Genomic DNA, 14635 nt, shown 5'->3' on the forward strand with positions numbered 1-14635 from the left:
TCGACTTAGATTGTCTGTAATCAGGAATTGAACACTGAAAAGTAACATGTCTGGTATTGAGATCAATACTTTTTTGGAGTTTACTTTCACTGGCGCTCCTGAAGCCGGGACACCTCACTTTTTCTTTCCTGTATTGGACTTGGGCTACTTGCTTTTTTTACAGGGGCCCAGGCTGCGTATTACTAGCGTTCCTCTCCACCGCGACTGGATCTGCAGGCGACAGATGGGGAATAAGACTGTTGGGGTGTAATAAACAAGAGTGGACAGTTGTGACTTATTTTTTGCTTTCAGAGAATAAGAGCTGAAAATACTTGGTAGAGGGAACATGCAGTTGAAGTCGGAGTCATTAAAATTTGTTTTTCAACCACTCCACGAATTTCTTTTTAACAAACTATAGTTTTGGCAAGTCGGTTAGGACATCTACTTTGTGCATGACAAGTAATTTTTCCAACAATTGTTTACAGACAGATTATTTCACTTATAATTGTATCACAATTCCAGTGGGTCAGAAGTTTACATACACTACGTTGACTGTGCCTTTAAACAGCTTGGAAAATTCCAGAACATTATGTCATGGCTTTAGAAGCTTCTGATAGGCTAATTGGCATAATTTGAGTCAATTGGAGGTGTACCTGTGGATATATTTCGAGGCTTACCTTCAAACTCAGTGCCTCTTTGTTTGACATCATGGGAAGATAAAAAGAAATCAGCCTAGACCTCAGACCTCAAAATGGTAGACCTCCACAAGTCTGGTTCATCCTTGGGAGCAATTTCCAAACGCCTGAAGGTACCACGTTCATCTGTACAAACAATAGTACACAAGTATAAACACCATGGGACCACGCAGCCATCATACCGCTCAGGAAGGAGACGCGTTCTGTCCCCTAGAGATGAACGTACTTTGGTGCGAAAAATGCAAATCAATCCCAGAACAACAGCAAAGGACCTTGTGAAGATGTTGTAGGAAACCGGTACAAAAGTATCTACAGTTGAAGTCGAAAGTTTACATACACCTTAGCCAAATATATTTAAACTCAGTTTTTCACAATTCCTGACATTTGATCCTAGTAAAAATTCCATTTCTTAGGTCAGTTAGGATCACCACTTTATTTTAAGAATGTGAAATGTCAGAATAATAGTAGAGAGTGATTTATTTCAGCTTTTATTTATTTTATCACATTCCCAGTGGGTCAGAAGTTTACATACACTCAATTAGTAGGGAATAGGGTTTCATTTGGGACATAGGCTCTAAACCCCACTCGTCTAGCAAGGAAACCTGTCACATCCAGTGGCAGTGCAGTGTGTTATGCAATCCATCTTGTTTTATTTTATGACACTATTGACAAAAAAAAAAAAATCTGAATTCTAAGGGGATAGCCCATGACACATTTTTATTCCCTCCTGTTACTGTTTGTTTGTTTAGATGAACGGCTTATTGTTGCTACAGTTGATGTCGGAGTATGGAAGTATGCTTGAGGTCATTGTCCATTTGGAAGACCCATTTGCGACCAAGCTTTAACTTCCTGACTGATGTCTTGAGATGTTGCTTTAATATATCCACATAATTTTTCTTCCCCATGATGCTATCTATTTTGTGATGGTAAAACAAGTCCTATATCGACATAACCTGAAAGGCCGCTCAGCAAGGAAGAAGCCAATGCTCCAAAACCACCATAAAAAAAAGCCAGACTAAGGTTTGCGACTGCACATGGGGACAAAGATCGTACTTTTTGGAGAAATGTCCTCTGGTCTGATGAAAAAAAATAGAACTGTTTGGCCATAATGACCATCCTTTTGTTTGGAGGAAAAAGGGGGATGCTTGCAAGCCAAAGAACACCATCCCAACCGTGAAGCACGGGTTGTGGGGGTGATTTGCTGTAGGAGGGACTGGTGCACTTCACAAACTAGATGGCATCATGGGGGAGGAAAATTATGTGGATATATTGTAGCAACATCTCAAGACATCAGTCAGGAAGTTAAAGCATGGTTGTAAATGGGTCTTCCAAATGGACATTGACCCCAAGCATACTTCCAAAGTTGTGGCAAAATGGCTTAAGGACAATAAAGTCAAGGTATCGGAGTTGCCATCACAAATCCCTGACCTCAATCCTATAGAAAATTTGTGGGCAGAACTGAAAAAGCGCGTGTGAGCAAGTAGGCCTACAAACCTGACTGTTACGCCAGCTCTGTCAGGAGGAATGGGCCAAAATTCACCCAACTTATTGTGGGAAGCTTGTGGAAGGCTACCAGAAATGTTTAACCCAAGTTAAACAATTTATAGGCAATGCTACCAAATACATAGTGCACTACTTTTGACCAAGACCCAATGGTTATTAAAGATTGTTTAATGATTACCTTGGTGGCTGCATCTCGCTCCATGTGTTCCTTCTCCAGCTGCCTGTGTAGGGCCTCTTTCTCCATGCTGTCCTCGATGACCACCTGCTCACTGTCTCTGTACTGGAACAGTAGAAAGATCAGAGTCAATATCCAGTGTACAATTTTAGTTCCATACAGGTATACTTTCTTAAAGTGGCAGTTTTCAGTCAGTTTTAGTAAGAAGCTGAGGGATAGGGCTGGAGAGAAGTAATGAATCTCAAATGTATAGACGGCTATGTATGCAAGGACTGACCATCCATGATATCAAAATTATATAGTTGACCATGTTTTGTACAGTGTTTGTTTACATTTACAATGTTCACAAACATTGGCGTTAATGAACTATGCTCATGCACATTTATAAGTTATTCTTAGAGAATCAATGGGTATATACACATGACCAAAAGTATGTGACACCTTCTCATCGAACATCTCATTCCAAGGTCATGGTCATTAATATGGACTTGGTCCCCCCTTTGCTGCTTTAACAGCCTCCACTCTTCTGGGAAGGCTTTCCACTAGATGTTGAAACATTGCTGCGGGGACTTGCTTTCATTCAGCCACAAGCATTAGTGAGGTTGGCCACTGACGTTGGGCGATTAAGGCCTGGTTTAGAGTCGGCGTTCAAATCTAAATCAAATCAAATTGTATTAGTCACATACACATGGTTAGCAGATGTTATTGGAAGTGTAGCGAAATGCATTCCAATTCATCCCAAAGGTGTTGGATGGAGTTGAGTTCAGGGCTCTGTGCAGGCCAGTCAAGTTCTTCAACATCAATCTCAACAAACCATTTCTGTATGAATCTTGCTTTGTGCATGGGGGCATTGCTATGCTGAAACAGGAAAGGACCTTCCCCAATCTGTTGCCACAAAGTTGTAAGCACAGAATACTCTACAATGTCATTCGGTGTGTGCAACTCAATATTAGGAAGGTGTTCAATCACCTTCTTGGCCAGCTCCTGGAGCTGGAAGCGATTGTTAGCCAGTTGTTCCCCAGGTTGTTGATCTCCTGCTGCTTGTCCTCCATGTCTCTCTCGTCGCGCTCTATCCACACCTCCAGCTTCTCCCCCAGACTGAGGGGCGCACACACAAACACATATTACTACTTTGTTGCAGCTTCACCTGACAGCCAAATATGGCTCTGCTGACGGCTGCTGTCCAATGTTCTGAATGTCTGATTTTGCGGTGATTTGATGGGCTGCTGTTCGTGGTGCTGAATCTCAGCGATGGCCGCTATTGCTCAAAACAAGGGCTTATCAATTTCTTCTACGGCTCCCTCAATTCTCGTTTCTTGTGTACTTTTGAAAATAAATCTACTCTTGTTGTAAAGGTTGCCAACCCCTAAATAGGGGCTAGGGATTGATTTTGGGATTCGACTATCTCAATAAAATAACAGCGTTACAGAAGTTTTAGGATGGCAGCTCAAAGAACGTAATAAGTCACCCTACTACACCCACTATACAGTTCCAGTCAAAAGTTTGGACACCTACTCATTCAAGGGTTTTTCTTTATTTTTACTATTTTCTGCATTGTAGAATAATAGTGAAGACAACAAAACTCTGAAATAAAACATGGAATCATGTAGTAACCAAAAAAGTGTTAAACAAAAGATTCTTCAAAGTAGCCACCCTTTGCTTTGACAGCTCTTGGCCTTCTCTCAACCAGCTTCAAGATGTAGTAACTTGGAATGCATTTCAATTAACAGGTGTGCCTTGATAATTTGTGGAATTTCTTTCTTTCCTTAATGCATTTGAGCCAATCAATTGTGCTGTGACAAGGTAGGGGTGGTATACAGAAGATAGCCCTATTTGGTAAAAGACCAAGTCCATATTATGGCAAAAATAGCTCAAATAAGCAAAGACAAACAACAGTCAGTCATTACTTTAAGACATGAAGGTCAGTCAATCTGGAAAATGTCAAGAACTTTGAACATTTCAAGTGCAGTCGCAAAAACCATCAAGCGCTATAATGAAACTGGATCCGCCACAGGAAAGGAAGACCCAGAGTCACCTCTGCTGCAGAGGATAAGTTCAGTAGAGTTAACTGCACCTCGTATTGCCGCCCAAATACATGCTTCACAGAGTTCAAGTAACAGACACATCTCAACATCAATTGTTCAGAGGAGACTGTGTGAATCAGGCCTTCATGGTCGAATTTCTGCAAAGAAACCATTACTAAAGGACACCAATAATAAGAAGAGACTTGCTTGAGCCAAGAAACACAAGCAATGGACATTAGACTGGTGGAAATCTGTCATTTTGGTCTGATGAGTCCAAATTTGAGATTTTTGGATCGAACCACTGTGTCTTTGTGAGACGCAGAAGAGGTGAACAGATGTTCTCCGCATGTGTGGTTCCCACTATGAAGCATGGAGGAGGAGATGTGATGGTGCTTTGCTGGTGACTCTGTCAGTGATTTATTTAGGATTCAAGGCACACTTAACCAGCATGGTTACCACAGCATTCTGCAGCGATACGCCATCCCATCTGGTTCGCGCTTAGTCTGACTATCATTTGTTTTTCAACAGGACAATCACCCAAAACACACCTCCAGGCTGTGTAAGGGCTATTTGACCAAGAAGGAGAGTGATGGAGTGCTGCATCAGATGGCCACAATCACCCAACCTCAACCCAATTGAGATGGTTTGGGATGAGTTGGACCGCAGAGTGAAGGAAAAGCAGCCAACAAGTGCTCAGCGTATGTGGGAACTCCTTCAAGACTGTTGGAAAAGCATTCCTCATGAAGCTGGTTGAGAGAATGCAAAGAGTGTGCAAAGCTGTCATCAAGGCAAATGGCGGCTACTTTGAAGAATATATAATCTAAAATATATTTTGATTTGTTACACTTTTTTGGCTACTACATGATTCCATATGTGTTATTTCATAGTTTGTCTTCACTATTATTCTACAATGTAGAAAATGGTTATAAATAAAGAAAAACCTTTGAATGAGTAGGTGTCTAAACTTTTGACTGGTACTGTATATGTCACACAAGTTCAATTATTCTCCTATTCACGAGTCATGCCATTTTCCAACCATCTTTGAGGAAAGTCTCCATCTCCATACGAACTCTGCTCTCCTCCTCCAACCTCTCCTGCTGTAGCTGAGGACAGAGGAACAATGATTACACAGATGCACATGTAGTGGTAACCATCTCTGTACGGCCAAACCTCACAGTTACTACAAAGTCTGTAGCCAAGTCACACCAAAGGCTCTGTCCAGAAACACCCCCAGGCCCCTAGCCACTTGTGTAGATCTGAAAGGATGGGATAGCTAGAAGAAATGTGTAGATATTTGCAAAAAAAACATTTAATCAACTCTGTTTAAATTTCAATGTGAGTTTGCATGATCTAAGCTTATCAGAAAACCAGGCCGGCCCATCTTGGTAGGTGGGCTTGGTGTTGCCCACTGATCAGCCAAAGGCTCATTATAGATTAGTATATATCTTAAAGATCCAACTTTTTTTTTCAATTTACGCCTAAAATGACATACCCAAATCTAACTGCTTGTAGTTCAGGACCTGAAGCAAGGATATGCATATTCTTGATACCATTTGAAAGGAAACACTTTGAAGTGTGTGGGAATGTGAAATGAATGTAGGAGAATATAACTTTTTCTGTCCCATCACCATCTTTGAAATGCAAGAGAAAGGCCATATTGTATTATTCCAGCCCAGGTGCAATTTAGATTTTGGCCACTTGAGCAGTGTATGTGCAACGTTTTAGACTGATCAAATGAACCATTGCATATCTGTTCAAAATGCTGTATCAAGACTGCCCAAATGTGCCTAATTGGTTAATTAATACATTTTCAAGTTCATAATTGTGCACTCTCCTCAAGCAATAGCATGGTATTCTTTCACTGTAATAGCTACTGTAAATTGGACCATGCAGTTAGATGAACAATAATTTAAGCTTTCTGCCCATATACATATGTCGATGTCCTGGGATTTTCTTCGTTACTTACAACCTCATGCTAATCACATTAGCCTACGTTAGCTCAACCGTCTCGTGGGGGGGACACCAATCCCGTGGAGGATAACAGAGAAATTGCGCAAAAATCTGTACAACAAATCTTAACAGGCCCATGGGCCGCCGGCTATGTCACCTTTTTTATTTATTTTTGTGTCAATGTCAACCAGCCCACCCAAAAACAACAAAAATTCCAGCCCATCTATATGCCAGATGGCCAATCCGCGGCTGCATTTAAACAGGCAGCCCAATTCAGATCTTTCGCCATTGGTCTTTTGTTTGCCACTAATTGGGCAAAAGATCAGAATTAGGCTGCCTGTGTAAACACAGCCTTAGGAGCTAGGGAATTATTCTGGACAGTGCCACAAAGACACACACCCTGATCTCATCCTCCAGCTGCTTCTCAGAGTGTGTGTTGATCTTCTGTCCCTGGTACACCAGCAGCTCCGCGCTGCTCTTCACATACTTCCTCTCCAGGCCAGTCTTAGCCTTCACCTCCTGTAGCTGGTCCTTCAGGTGGGCAGTCATCTCCTCACGTCGCTAAATGGACGACATCGAGACAGTTTGCTCCAAGTATTATTTCAGTTGCCAGTCCTTCAATGCATTTACCCGAGATCGAAAAACACAGGGGCTAATTCTCACCCCGATTTTCAAAGACATCGACATCGGACACCCTCAAGAAACTTCTCCCTGCAATACACACAGACAGCAACCAGGCCCAATGTGTAAGCGTGAGTAGTCTGACCCTGTCATACCTAGAAAGATATTCAAGGCCGAACAGAATGAGATGGCACAATCAACAAGTGCTGCCTTAAAATTAAATCTAAAAAGGGATTCAATTCGATTTTTTCCCCCTACAGATCTACATAACCTACTCCACATTTTCAAAGTAAAAGAAAGTTATTGAAGATACCCCCTCAAAATGTTTCTATCATACTTGGATAAGTCTTCACACTCCAGAGTTAATACTTGGTGGAAGCACCTTTGGCAGCCATTACAGCTGGGAATCATTTTCATTAAGATTCTACCAACTTTACACAACTCTTAGGGCAACATACACTGAGTGTACAAAACATTAGGAACCCCTGCTCCATGACAGACTGACCAGGTGAATCCAGGTGAAAGCTATGATCCTTAATTGATGTCACCTGTTAAATCCACTTCAAATCAGTGTGGATGAAGGGGAGGAGACAGGTTAAAGAAGGATTTTTAAGCCTTGAGTCAATTGATACATGGATTGTGTATGTGTGCCATTCAGCGTGCTCTATTGGATTTCACCTAGCCTCGTTGAAAAACAGGCTTCCCTGCAACGGGAATAGACCATGGCACAAAATCAGCAAAAAAATGGTGGGAACCCGATGTTAATCAGTGACGCCACACAACACATCAGACCAACCAAATGCCTTGCTTGGGTTGAGCAGCAAAGGTGCAATCTAGGTTAAGCAACAGTGCATTAGAATGGCCATGAAATCGGAGAGTAAAACCCCATCAAAATATGTTGATGTATGCCGTGTTTGTGTACGGCTGTAACAGGAACAAACAACCTTTTGCAAGGTAATTCGTCTTTATTGCAACCAGACTACACATTGGCTTTAAAAGAGATAACCTGCCCCGCTGAGTGAAGGGTTTTCAAAAGCAGTGTGTGGTCCTGTCACAATCTTCCACTCAAATGTAAAAGAAGTGCCAATGACGTGGAAAGAATTGGCTGTTCTGCGAGTAATAGAGCAAATTCTAGAGTTAGAACGAAAAATGTCGCGGCTGTCTCGAACTCCCAGAAGTACCAAATGAGTGTTTGTTCAAGAAAGCAGAGTCCGTCGAGACTAAGCCAATTCATGGACCCTGAGACAGATGACCAGCCGCCAGATATAGGAATTAAATCGCTACAAGCACCATTTTTTTGGTGCATCATCGGCTGTGACAACAACCATCACCTTGATCACCGCATAATTAAAGTGCTCTACCTTGGAACAACATAGCTATCTACAGCTAACTTTTGTCAATGCAATAGGTCATATAGCTAGAGGTGAACTTTAGTTTGATTGTTTGTTATTAATCCCAGTATTAATCATTGCAAACTTCAGACTATATAGGTAGAAAAGTGTTGCACATTTTAGGATCACATTGTAGAATGCATTTAGTAATATCTTTAGTTGATCACTGTGACAATTTGGAGGCTAGATCATATATACAGTTAGTGTTTTTCCTTGACAATGAAGTAACTGATGAAGCCCATTTTATGTGGCACATACAAAGTGTATGATTGCAAATGTATTGCATAATGCATGACGAGTCGCATATATTATTCTTAGATTTATGGTCACTCTTACAACTATTTTTGGAACAAAGTCTTGGACACAGAGGTCATTTGGAAAGAATTGGTATGTCTTCAAGGTAATTCACCCAGAAGTTCCAGGTTTGTCACAAGTTGTTATCATGAGTGAAGAGTGTATAGGATTGGCCAGTAATAAGGTGGACTCAATACCGCAACAGTTCCTCAGCACTGAGAGTGTTCATGGGATAAGGTTTTAGATGAGTAAAAAAATTCAGCTCCCAAGATTTCTATAATTTTTGCAATGTCTAAGCACTCTCTCCATGGCTGTGGCTACATGAACAAAGAAGAGGCCTCCTGACTGCGCAAAGAACTGCAACAATGGCCGTGGCAGGTGCCACCCTTTTAAGGGCACATTCGAAATGTGTGTGTGCACTAATGTTTCGTAATGCGCATGCATCAAGATGGAATGCTTTGAGTAACTAGTCACGCTAGGTGTCTGTGTGTCCAGGTAAAGTACAATGACAAAATGTAAACAGATTGGCGAGTCATGCGATGAGAAATGTCTCCAGGGGAAGAGCGATATGGCGCGTCCAGGTCCAGACTGCAGGGAGTGTAGCTTGTCCTGACAACACAACTCAGCACCGATGATTGAATGGTATGTACAGTGCCTTCAGAAAGTATTCATATCCCTTGATTTATTTTACATTTTGTTGTGTTACAGCCTGAATTCAAAATTCCGATCTACACACTACCCAATAATTACAAAGTGAAAACATGTTAATTAAATACAGAAATACCTAATTTACATAAGTACTCACACCTCTGAGTCATCACATGTTATAATCTCTGGGTAACATGCTGACCACACCGCTCGCATTGCGTGTGCGAGTGTTGCAAAATAAAATGTACACATCAATCATTTCATCCAAACTCACGATCGTCTGCGTAGCCAGGTGCTAAAATAGAACTTGGTTGTAGTTTTTTTTACGCATGATGGGCTGCAAGTCCTGCCTCTCCCATCTCATCATTGGGTTTTAGGAGCATATACCCACGTGGGTGATTGAAGGCTGAACTGGTTCCAGTACAGTTGGTGGTGGTAATACACCTTAAAGTTGGTTGCCAACCGCCATATAAAGTTCACAGAAGAAGACCAACTGAAGGAGGAGAGATTACTAGAAACTAACTATGTTCTCCCTTTTATCTGTCAATTAATTATTGGTTTTGTGTGACTCAAAATGAATCAAAATTCTACATAGAACTAGGATTTTTTTTTACCTTGTGCAGTTCAGGTAAAATAACAACCCAATCCCAGGACAGATTAGCTAGTAACAGCAAGCTATTGTCGTGTCTTTGGCTGTGCCGGATTAAGTGATATGACATGCTATTCTATAAAATCCTTTCTCTGTAATTAATATTACCTGATTGAGCTAATCATGTAAATGTAATTAACTAGAAAGTTGGGGCACCACGAAATAATATTTATAGAGCAGTTATTTTCCGAATAAAGTCTTAAAGACCTAGTAATATTTTACATCAATGGCAGTCAATATTAATCGTCACCTTATTTCAGTCTCATCTGAAGTTGTAAATTCTTGGTTATCTTCACGAACCCTGGCTAACAAGTTGAATCAGCAATACAAAATTGGGTTTAATTATTTATTTACTAAATACCTAACTAATCACACAGAATTACATATACACAGAATGAACCATACATTGATTACAAATTATGTCATAAAGGAAAATGTCCCTTGCGGACGGAATAGATATGACAGCTGGTTACCCAAAGAAAAGGGGGTTGGGTTTGAGTGAAAGTGTCAGAACCGTGTGTATAGGTGGCAGGGAAGTCAGACGCAGGAGAGTTAAACTGAGTGTAATGGAGACTTTTAATAAATGTCCATGTAACAATGCTCCAAACACGAACAATGTACATACGTAAAAAATCAACATGGGTACGGGGACCCGTCGCACACCTATACATCAATAAACAACAGTTGACATAAAACAATCCCTGACAAAGACATGAGGGGAAACGGAGGGTTAAATACACAAGAGGTAATGGATGGGATTGAAAACAGGTGTGTGGGAAGACAAGACAAAAGCAATGGAAAATGAAAAATGGATCGTTGATGGCTAGAAGACCGGTGACGTCGACCGCCGAACACCGCCCGAACAAGGAGAGGCAACGACTTCGGCAGAAGTCGTGACAAAAAGAGCGGGAAGACTGAAGAACAAAGGGAGAAGCGATGTCTCTATCGGGCCGTAGGCAGCTACTCTATCGTAAATACAGAATCTTATGCATTCTAAATTACCGCCCATTTGGAAAAGGAAAATGCAATGAATATTTACTCTGAGCTGCGCTTCAATAGGTTGGTGGTAGATGGAAGGCCGAGTTGCCCAAGAGTTCTTCCATCCTTTGAAGAGCGTCTCTGGTGGTAAACTGTACCCGTTTTAGTAATGCTGTTGTGTGGTAGACGGTATACTCTGTCTGTCCTTTCCCAGTCCACGCTTGGTGGCTGGAGTGAATCAGATTTCAAAGTTCATACCATTCGCAACCAAAGCTCACGCTGAGGTTGGCTTCGTTCTGTAGTTATTATCTGAACCCTTCTGACATCAGATCGTCATCCTAATGTACCCGGAACAGAAGGTTACATTTTCGTCAAGGGCTTTTATAGTGTAGGGAGAAGGGTGTGTTTCACAGTCTACAACCCACATCTCTTCAAAGGGGCAGGCCACTGATTAACCTTATGAAAACCCAAATCTCTCATTTGGAAGCTAAAATGACATTTTATCTCTTCGCCAATAATTTTATATTTAAACATTTGAATTGCACAACAATTCCATGTGAATCTGATACCTATAATGTGTAGACTTTCCCAGATACTGTTTAGGTCATCCTATAATTGATGAGAATGTCTCAGATGACAACCGAACTGACATCATATTCATTAAGTACCTGACATACCCAGGTACTTAATGGTTAATTTCCCCCCACCTTCTGATGTTCCCAGAATCTCTATGTTAACCAAGGGATTTTCAATAATCACATCAGTGGGGTAGAGAGAGGAGAAAAGGGGGGAGAGGTATTTATGACTGACATAAACCTACCCCCAGGCCAGCATCATGACACTATTAATATTTCATGTTTCGACCTGTCCCCAAATGAACAGAGTTCGTTTTGATATTTCAACCTGCGTGTCCTTATCGGGTCTTGTGTAGATGGTCAAAATCAACGTGCCCGGTGTAGTCAGCATGTATGTCTCTAAGAGCTTTGCACACTTGGATTATACAATATTTGCCCATTATCATTTTCAAAATTCTTCAAGCTCTGTCAAATTGGTTGTTGATCATTGCTATAAAAACACTGACTTTGTGCACATGACAGCCCTTCAATGTTGCAGAAAGGTTTTGGTACCCTTTCCCAGATCTGTGCCTCGACATAATCCTGTCTCGGCGCTCTAAGGACGAAAATTCCTTCGACCTCATGGCTTGGTTTTTGCCCTGACATGCACTGTCAACTATGGGACCTTATATAGACAGGTGTGTGTCTTTCCAAATCATGTCCAATCAATTGAATTTACTTCAGGTGGACTCCAATCAAGTTGTAGAAACATCTCAAGGATGATCAATGGAAACAGGATGCACCCGAGCAAATGTTCTGAATACTTATGTAAATACGGTATTTATGTTTGTTATTAATACATGTTATCCAGTTTAGATTAAGGCTGTAACGTAACAAAATGTGGGAAAAGTCAAGGGGTCTGAATACTTTCCAAAGGCACTGTAACTCACCGTTTTAGCACGTTGTGGCCCTCGTCGACAGCTATTCCTATGAGACGCTCGCGGAACAACGGCGATGAAGTAGGCATCGCCAACAACCGTTTCAGCAGTCCCGAAGACAATCGTGTGTTCACCCTTCACAATTTTCTCATCCTCCATCTCACTTTGACCAGCGTATGCGGCGGCGATCCCTTGAGAGCTCAGAACACGAACCTGATCCTCGGTTATTGACATCTGAGAAACTACCATTACCAATGATTTCTTCACTTTAATTTTCAATAAATCGCAGACTGCCGGCCACAGTTGATACACTAAACGTTTACCATAACCTGTAGGTAGACCTGCCAAAACGTCTCTTTTCTTTAGTAAATTAGTGTTGACGCAGAGGAGCTGTAATGCCTTCATCGACTATTTAAGGAATAATGCCCTCGAAGCCGGTGTTTGGATGATATATTCATCTCGTCTAAGCTAACACCGGCTTCCGAGGGCATTATCTGTTTTATACAATGGGTTACCAACATATTCAAATAATGAGTGACATATTTTCATTAAAAGCTTTATTTTTATTAATTAATTCATACTATTTCATACTTTGACGTGACTGTAAGTTAGCCGTAGTTGGCTAGCTAGCAAACAAGATATAGTCCCGACACAAATCTAGGGTTGCTACCCAAACCGGCTGGTCGTTCCTACTATCGGTTCGGTTGCCAGAGACACGACCCAGTCGTTCGTTCTAAATGTTCCATTGCCATACTGGCTGGCAACATTCTTATTGCCTACTAGCTAGCCAACTATGGCTAACTTACAGTCACATAAAACAGTGCAGCCAGAATGTTTAAGCTGTTTTCAAGTGACATTTATTTGGATGCTCTCGTCGTTCAGGTGAGGTACCCAACAACACATTTTTAAAACCGTTATTTAACTAGTCAGTTAAGAACAATTTCTTATTTACGCTGACGGACTACCGGGGAACTGCCTTGTTCGTGGGCGGAAGGACAGACTTTGTCAGCTCGGGGATTCGATCCAGCAACCTTTAGGTTACTGGCCCAATGCTCTAACCACTTGGCTACCTGCTGCCCCACATCGAACACAATATTTTCAAACTGAAGCTGGAAAGACTGCAAACTAGCTGTACTTCGTTTTATTTGACCTTTATTCAATTGACATTTCTTTTTATATATCCATAAAAATTATGCCAGCTGATTCATGATTTCGACCAGCTGAGAAACGTTGCCTGCCTTTCTGTCTTGTCCCGACACGTTCATTACTGTGGGACAGAAGGAGATTGAATAGTGAAACAATGTTGCAAATGTCGGAGAGACATACAGCGATGTTTATACAAATCTCCACTGTTAAACTAAATGTTAGTCTAAAATAAATGTGAGAATGTCTAGATGCTTTTTATAGTGAATATAAAGTGCCTGGCTGGGCTGATGAGACAGTGGATTGCACAGTCAGATGGAACAGAGTAAATAGGCCTTTTAACGTCAGAGTTAATTTGATCATTTGTGGAATAGATACCTGGAATGCTCTTTTAACCAATCAGCATTCAGGATTAGACCCACCCGCTATATAATTTGTGTATGGAGCAGAATTCAATTTCCCCCTCATTTTATCTTCAATGTTCAGCAACGTTGCAAACTAGCTAGCATCTGGAACAACTTTCTACAAAATGTTTCCTACCCGGTTGGTGACAGTGACGAACACGTACCACCAGACAGACCACCACAGACAGAAGACTTAAAGGCTCTTCGTGGTTAATCTGATGTCTGCATTGGCTGTGCAGCATTTATGGTGATATGGCCTCTGCGTTGTGCCAGTAACCGAAAGGTAGCTGGATCAAATCCCCGAGCTGACAAGGTAAAAATCTGTCGTTCTGCCCTGAGCAAGGCAGTTGAACCACTGTTCCCTGGGCGTCGAAGACGTGGATGTTGATTAAGGCAGCCCCCCGCACCTCTGTGATTCAGAGGGGTTGGGATAAATGTGGAAGACACATTTCAGTTGAAGGCATTCAGTTGTACAACTGACTTGGTATCCCCCTTTCCTTTCATCCAGAGGCGGCGCTCCTAGTGGCCGGGGGCTTTAATGCAGAGAAACTTAAATCCGTTTTACCTAATTTCTACCAGCATGTTAAATATGCAACCAGAGGGACAATAACTCTGGACCACCTATTTTCCACACACAGAGACGCGTACAAAGCTCTTCCTCGCCCTCGATTTGGCAAATCTGACCATAA

General features: G+C 41.6%; 1 pseudogene; it reads right to left on the reverse strand.

Annotated features, from left to right (window-relative positions):
* Positions 1-13: 13 nt before the first annotated feature.
* LOC129821653 (dynein regulatory complex protein 9-like) lies at positions 14-12648 on the reverse strand (annotated as a pseudogene).
* Positions 12649-14635: the final 1987 nt, after the last annotated feature.

This window comes from Salvelinus fontinalis, chromosome 24 (genome assembly GCF_029448725.1).
Source record: "Salvelinus fontinalis isolate EN_2023a chromosome 24, ASM2944872v1, whole genome shotgun sequence".
Taxonomy (NCBI): domain Eukaryota; kingdom Metazoa; phylum Chordata; class Actinopteri; order Salmoniformes; family Salmonidae; genus Salvelinus; species Salvelinus fontinalis.